This window comes from Mytilus galloprovincialis, chromosome 9 (genome assembly GCF_965363235.1).
Source record: "Mytilus galloprovincialis chromosome 9, xbMytGall1.hap1.1, whole genome shotgun sequence".
NCBI classification, from domain to species: domain Eukaryota; kingdom Metazoa; phylum Mollusca; class Bivalvia; order Mytilida; family Mytilidae; genus Mytilus; species Mytilus galloprovincialis.
This window is the reverse complement of record NC_134846.1, coordinates 17,179,816-17,188,167: the sequence shown is the minus strand read 5'-3', so window position 1 is coordinate 17,188,167 and position 8,352 is coordinate 17,179,816.

Sequence of the window (8,352 nt, the reverse complement as noted above, 5' to 3'; positions counted from 1 at the left end):
AGAGATTCACGGTTCTTCTTTTTATACATATTAGTTTTAGCATGTTTCATATTATGAAATCTACTTTTTGCAATACAGCGTCCAAATATATATCTTAATTTACCTTTTCCAGAATCGGACATAGTATTTTTAGCTCACCTGGCCCGAAGGGCCAAGTGAGCTTTTCCCATCACTTGGCGTCCGGCGTCCGTCGTCGTCGTCGTCGTCGTCCGTCGTCTGTCGTCCGTCGTCGTCCGTCGTCGTTAACTTTTACAAAAATCTTCTCCTTTGAAACTACTGGGCCAAATTAAACCAAACTTGGTTACAATCATCATTGGGGTATCTAGTTTAAAAAATGTGTGGCGTGACCCGGCCAACCAACCAAGATGGCCGCCATGGCTAAAAATAGAACATAGGGGTAAAATGCAGTTTTTGGCTTATAACTCAAAAACCAAAGCATTTAGAGCAAATCTGACATGGGGTAAAATTGTTTATCAGGTCAAGATCTATCTGCCCTCAAATTTTCAAATGAATGCGACAACCCGTTATTGGGTTGCTGCCCCTGAACTGGTAATTTTTGGGAATTTTTGCTGTTTTTGGCTATTATCTTGAATATTATTATAGATAGAGATAAACTGTAAACAGCAATAATGTTCAGCAAAATAAGATTTACAAATAAGTCAACATGACCAAAATGGTTAGTTGACCCCTTTAGGAGTTGTTGACCTTTATAGTCAATTTTAAACCATTTTTCGTAAATCTTAGTAATCTTTTACAAAAATCTTCTCCTCTGAAACTACTGGGACAAATTAATCCAAACTTGGCCATAATCATCTTTGGGATATCTAGTTTAAAAAATGTGTGGCGTGACCAGGCAAACCAACCAATATGGCCGCCATGGCTAAAAATAGAACATAGGGGTAAAATGCAGTTTTTGGCTTATAACTCAAAAACCAAAGCATTTAGAGCAAATCTGACACGCGGTAAAAGTGTTTATCAGGTCAAGATCTATCTGTCCTGAAATTTTCAGATGAATTGGACAACCTGTTGTTGGGTTGCTGCCCCTGAATTGGTAATTTTAAGGAAATTTTGCTGTTTTTGGTTATTATCTTGAATATTATTATAGATAGAGATAAACTGTAAACAGCAATAATGTTCAGCAAAGTAAGATTTACAAATAAGTCAGCATGACCAAAATGGTCAGTTGACCCCTTTAGGAGTTATTGCCCTTTATAGTCAATTTTTAACCATTTTTTCGTAAATCTTAGTAATCTTTTACAAAAATCTTCTTCTCTGAAACTACTGGGCCAAATTAAACTAAACTTGGCCACAATCATCATAGGGGTAACATGTTTAAAAAAAATGTGTGGCGTGACCCGGCCAACCAACCAAGATGGCCGCCATGGCTAAAAACAGAACATAGGGGTAAAATGCAGTTTTTGGCTTATAACTCAAAAACCAAAGCATTTAGAGCAAATCTGACATGGGTAAAATTGTTAATCAGGTCAAGATCTATCTGCCTTCAAATTTTCAGATGAATCCAACAACCCGTTGTTGGGTTGCTGCCCCTAAATTGGTAATTTTAAGAAAATGTTACTGTTTTTGGTTATTATCTTGAATATTATTATAGATAGAGATTAACTGTAAACAGCAATAATGTTCAGCAAAGTAAGATTTACAAATAAGTGAACTTGACCGAAATGGTCAGTTGACCCCTTTAGGAGTTATTGCCTTTTATAGTAAATTTTTAACCATTTTTCCGTAAATCTTAGTAATCTTTTACAAAAATCTTCTTCTCTGAAACTACTGGGCCAAATTAATCCAAACTTGGCCACAATCATCTTTGGGGTATCTAGTTTAAAAAATGTGTCCGGTGACCTGGCCATCCAACCAAGATGGCTGCCATAGCTAAAAATAAAACATAGGGGTAAAATGCAGTTTTTGGCTTATAACTCAAAAACCAAAGCATTTAGAGCAAATCTGACATTGGGTTGAATTGTTTATCAGGTCAAAATCTATCTGCCCTGAAATTTCGGATGAATCAGACAACCCGTTGTTGGGTTGCTGCCCCTAAATTGGTAATTTTAAGGAAATTTTACTGTTTTGGGTTATTATCTTGAATAATATTATAGATAGAGATAAACTTTAAACAGCAATAATGTACAGCAAAGTAAGATTTACAAATAAGTCAACATGACTGAAATGGTCAATTGACCCTCTAAGGAGTTATTGTCCTTTATAGTCAATTTAGTTCATTATAGATAGAGATAATTGTAAGCAGCAAGAATGTTCAGTAAAGTAAGATGTACAAACACATTATCATCACCAAAACACAATTTTGTCATGAATCCATCTTCTTCCTTTGTTTAATATTCACATAGACCAAGGTGAGCGACACAGGCTCTTTAGAGCCTCTAGTTCTTATTGTAATTGACATCATGTGAACTGAGTAAATGCTCTGTATGCTTTTGTAATACAACAGATGTAACTTTGTCATATATTTTACTACACATTTCAAAGTCCTGTCCAGTAGGCTCACAGTGAGAAATAAGTTTAACTAGTGAAATATATTCGTTTGAAGTAGAAAACTTATAAAGTTCTGTATAATATTTTGTCCAAATTTTTGGTTCTGTAGATTTCTTGGTCACATCACCACATGTTTTCGTAAAAAGGTCATTTATAATAGTATACAACTTGTTAACAAAATATTCAATGTCAATTCTTTGAGTTTTAAGTAGTTCTTTGTAATATGCACATACAGACTGTTCAAATGGTGCTTCTGTTTCTATTAAAAAAATATCTGTTATTTCAGATATGTCAATAATTTTTTCCTCAACCAAAATAGTTTCAGTTTCATCTAGTTCTATATGTTCATTAGACAATAAAAAGTCCATTTCATCAATTTCTCCATCACTGAAGTCAGATAATTCTTCGTGTAAAGGTTCTATTACTGATATGCATGGAATATCATTTACAGTATTGAAATTTTGTTTACAGCATAAAAAGTTAATGTCATCAAATTTAGATTGTGTATGGTCATAATACTTATATAAACCAGGTTCATGTCTCATGATTGAAGATTCATTAAAACCAATTATACGGAGACCTTTTTTTTCTCTTGCTCTACCAATAGCCACACCCAGTTGTCCTGGTGCAAAAATACAACTGGCGTCTACCCCAACTCTGTCTAAAGTAAGACCTTGAGCTTTGTGTATAGTGATACTAAAGGCCAGACATAAAGGAAACTGTCTTCTGGAAGCTATTACCTTACTATCAATGGAGCTATAAACTGTGAATGTTTCCCGCTTTACTTGTAGTTGAGAAATTTTAGAATTTATATCTGTGAAATTTACAGTTATGCTTTCTTTTGATGCAGAAGTAACAATACCCCGGAGACCATTTACAAAATGTTCGCTCAAATTTTTCAGCAACATCACTGGACAGCCTAACTTTATATGTAAATGTTGTGGGACAGGGGTTCTCTCCAATTTAGAAACATCCCCTTCATCTAATGCGCAAAAAGCAAACTCTTCTCCGTCCATATCCATTAGTTTGCAAGCATTATAAATATAGCAGTCAAAATTTCTGGCACAAAGTCTAATAGGATCTTCACCAGGGGGCAAATGACGACTCAACCGCTTTATTAAGTTTAGAGTATTTTCTGGTATGTCACCTCTAGAAACGTCATTGATTGCTTGGATAAAGTCGTCCTGATTTTGACGCATAACCTCTTTGAGAATGATTTTATGACAAAATATTTTGTCAAAAACAGGAGACTTAAAACAATATTCACCGGAGTCCATTTTTAAATAATCAGGAACAGGTGGCAACTGGAAAAAATCCCCGACTACAATAACTTGCAATCCACCAAAAACCAAAGAACTATTTACTATCTTACGACATATATACTCCAGCTGTTCAAACAATTTCCTGGAAAGCATTGAAATCTCATCTATAATAAGGCATTGGGTACTTGTAATATTAGTTTTATATATACCAAAATGCTCATTTCTCTCTAATTTTTCAAGTAAGCTGTCGTTAGAATACCGACCGTCACTAATTCCAGACCAAGAGTGAACAGTCTTGCCCCCAATATTGACGGAAGCTATGCCTGTTGTTGCAGTGATTTGTACTAATTTACCAGTTTTTCTAAGTTCTTTCGCTATTTCTTTTACCAAAAAGCTTTTACCTGTACCGCTTTGTCCTAAAACAACCATAGAATGACCTTTAAGAGCTTTCTCTAAGATGTAACGTTGATCTTCTGTCAAAACCATGCTTTCACTTTACGTTTAATTACTTTCAGTTTCACTTTCGTTTTCACTTTGTAGGTAATTATAGCTGACCAATGGAAAACGACAGAAATATTCACTGCAAATTGAACCGGAAGCAGATACATTGTAAAGATGGTAGTTCAAAAATCTCCACGGATTAGTGAACAATAGTAAGATTAGTAAGAAGAGGAACATTGAGGGGAATATAAAATATGTCTAGTGTTAAAGGAAAATAATCACTGAATCGATTCATATAAGGTAGAGGTATTTTTTTATTACGATAACGATAGAAAAAGCGTCCGAAGCGGAGACTGTCGTGACATTCGTTAGCCACCTTCTTCTATTTATATGGATAGTCGACCTTCGTATGGATAGAAACAAGTGCCTGTGTTCTAGATACTAGATTTTGATAAACCTTATCACGTTCTTGAAAATAACAAATTGTTCATTAAATGATCTTTTTGTTGAAGAAAGTTAATTTTAAAAATACATTTATATCAAACTATTTATAAACAGAAACATACATGTGTAGTGACCTCATGTTATCATTATTATTTATAGTATAACATGTTATACATGTTATTCATATTATTACTTAGAGTTTTGTAGAAATCCAGGGTAATTTCTTTCATGCGTCTTTTGGAATGCGTAACATTTTATGTACATACATTGACATGCGTCTTTTGGAATATGCCTGTACGATATATTTGACTAGTCTTCGAGTATGACTCATAATTAACAATTTATAAGCTTAATATTTGATTATAATCCATAGATTTATAGAAAGTGGTAATAAAAAAATCAACAAACACATGTTCTCGAGTACCATAACAGAATATACATTCTAATAAAAAGTGAGGCTCAGTTTCGGACACGTCTTTACTAATTCAGTGCAAAATATGTCGAGCCTTTCTGCTGGTCGTTCACCAATATATCGTGCGATTTCTATCCTCAAATGTTATATTCCACATTTGAATTGTGATCGTAAATTGATTTTTACATTTTGTTGCTAATTAAAGGCAGATTTGAAAGTTATGACACACATGTTGTATATAATCATTCCGTCTATATGTTTGAATAAAGGCGCTAATTTTTCATTTCTACACTTTTCAAATTAATAGCAGTTTTTGATTCAAAATAATGTTCTAAATTAAGGTTACAGAAATTGTCCATCAATTCGCTACACCAGTTCTTGATACAACGGTTATAGTCTGGATTAAAAGCGAGCTACGTTATAAGTTGAGTAGTTTGTTCCCAAAACCTTACCATGTTAGTTCGTCTACTAAACTTGCTTGAGACCCATCCAACATCCCCAATGTAAGGCGAGAGAAGGCGCAAAACGGTGAACACAAAGAAAAAAACTGATAATTCAGTTTTGAATATTGTCTATCTTTGGAATTTTCTGTATATCCAAACACTTGAGACATAAACTAAGATAGGTACTACACACGAGTAAAACAAGTTTTCGTATGCATTAGGTTCAAAGTCTTTATTGTTGTGAATTTTGGATATGATCTTCCCTAGTGTTCTTCTACTAACTTTCGACAAATTTCACGCATTGGTTGTAAAATTTCAAATATGACTGAATGTAACCCATATATATTTTCAACCTTCTCCAATTGTTTTTTCCAACTGTTAATTCAAAATAAGTTTCTTTGGTTCTTCGTTTCCTAAAGTGATCTAACGTGAATACATTTAGATTTATCCGTATTGATTAACACCCTCCAACGTTTACGCCGTTGGTGAAGTTTATTCAACATACATTGACGATCCTCAGCCGACTTTGCAAGTAATGCTATATCATCTGCATACAATAATAATGATAATTTCGTTCTAAGTAAGTTTACCCAAAGATTGAGGTCACTAATTTCTTGTGAATGTAATGTTAATTGGCAGAAAAACTAAGTCCATTTATAAGTAAAATACGGATGAACTTGATTTTGTTTTACAACATTTACTCCTGGATACTATCTTATTATCATAAACAAGCTTCTGTCCAAGTTTTGTAGAAATCCAGGGTAATTTAAGCAAGTTATTACAATTTCATATACTTTAACGACAGAGTGAATATTTGTGGACGCCACTGACGACGATGCCAACGACGGAATCTAGAATCGCTATGTGTCGCTTTTGCGTCAAAAGTCGCAGTCTCGACAAAAATGGTACAGGACAAAATAAGTGTATTGCGTGACACTGTCATTACAACATGTATCGTAAGGGACTCTGGGTGTTGCAAACTAGCTATAGACTCAGCTATACTATGCCAACATTTTATAACAGATCAAAGATATGAATCTGAGCAGCCATACAATTTGACGCAGCACAATAAGTTTTGCGTATACATTTAACTACACAAGGTTTGTAACAGCAATCACAACATCAGCATCTAAAGAATCACAATGTAATTTGTTGTATTTACATTCCAAAAAGTCTGAATTTTTTATTGGCTATAAACCTGTTATCTCGTATTAGAAAATCCGTGTTTAAGATTATTTAGCATTTATAGTGTTGTGTATTTTGGACCAAACGTCTGGTTATAAGAGAACGATTGTCGCGGAAAAAAAGAACAAAATTTCGCAAAAAATTAAGATACTTATACCTGTTAAATTTATAGTTTTTATAACAATGAATAATATTTTAATATACACTCAAAGGAGTTCTACATCTGAAAGTCACAGTAGGCCTTCAACATTTAGTTCTCATAAGGCATACCGATTAGATCTGTTTGTCCACTTGGTAAATATATCCCAACAGCAAGTAAATAACATCTAGCTGGGTCATATTCATTTTTTTTCCCTTTATAGGGACGACCTAATCCAAGAACGATTACTGCATCCGTATATGATTTACCGATATTAGTATACTGCATTGCAGTGATTGGCAAGACGTACACACCAGATTTGCATTTTAGTTTACAATAATATTTCTGTTTAAACGGATTGAATGCAATCATTGCGGACGACTTTAATATTCCCACCGAACTGCATTGTGTATTTTCGTTGACGTATCTTTTCTTTTTGATATCTTTAAAAATGTCTACGACATCATTCTTAGCCAAATGTAAAAAGGTTGGATAGTACATAGGATTAGGTATTGGCTCTCCACAAAAGACGAATCCACTGACAACCATGTCTTCATTACGGTGTGGGAATGGCGTGAAGTACTTAATTGGATTAGGATAATGTATGACGTAAAATTTATACAGCATACCAAACGTTAGTTCTGCATTGGTAGGCCAGCAACATTGCTGGTTGGAGGTGTTAAAGATTGGCCTGAAGATACCACCGGTACTTTCTTCAAATCCAAGGTAGCAAAATCCTTTACTCATTTTTGTCTTTGCAATAACTTTCAATATACATGAACTAGCACTTTCGACAATACCAATGACATTTGGAACGTTCAATTCAACATCTTCAGGATTGTCAAAGTCGATATCACACTTGAAACACGTTTGAATTGAAGTAGTTTTCTCAAAGAACATGGAGACTTTTAATATTTCAACATCCTGAAAATAAGAGATTTGAGCCACTCTGCCTTCCATGATGTCATCATAATTCCATATTGGACTTGCAGATACCTGTGCAACAGTTTCAAAATCTTTACCGCAATGTGGACAACTTATATCGCATGGAACATAGGCCGTGTCAAAGTAGTATTCATCAAGATATTCACATCCTGCTGTATCGCTTATCCCATGAAGGTACTCGACTATAGATGATAATGGCCAATTATCGAAATGATCTTTTTCGAAAAGCAAAGAACAGTGGATACATTGTATGAATTGGTTAATTGGTTGGTTGAGAATCGAAAACCCTCCTTCTGCCATCTGAAAGGAATTAAAAAGATATTTGTTTATTTATTAAATCTACCACTATGTCTCGCCTCAGTCGTGACTAAAGCTTTTTAATTTGAGTTTTCCTCTGGGGTAAGATGGCAGAGAAAACTAGATGAAGCACTATAGCATATTTTGAATACTTGTACCTCTGAGACGATGAAATGACCTAAACGTACGCCAATTACAGTAGGTAACTCTTTTTGCGTAACAATCATCAAATGATATGGATCGATTTATTTTCGTGGAATTAAATTTTCATGGATGAAG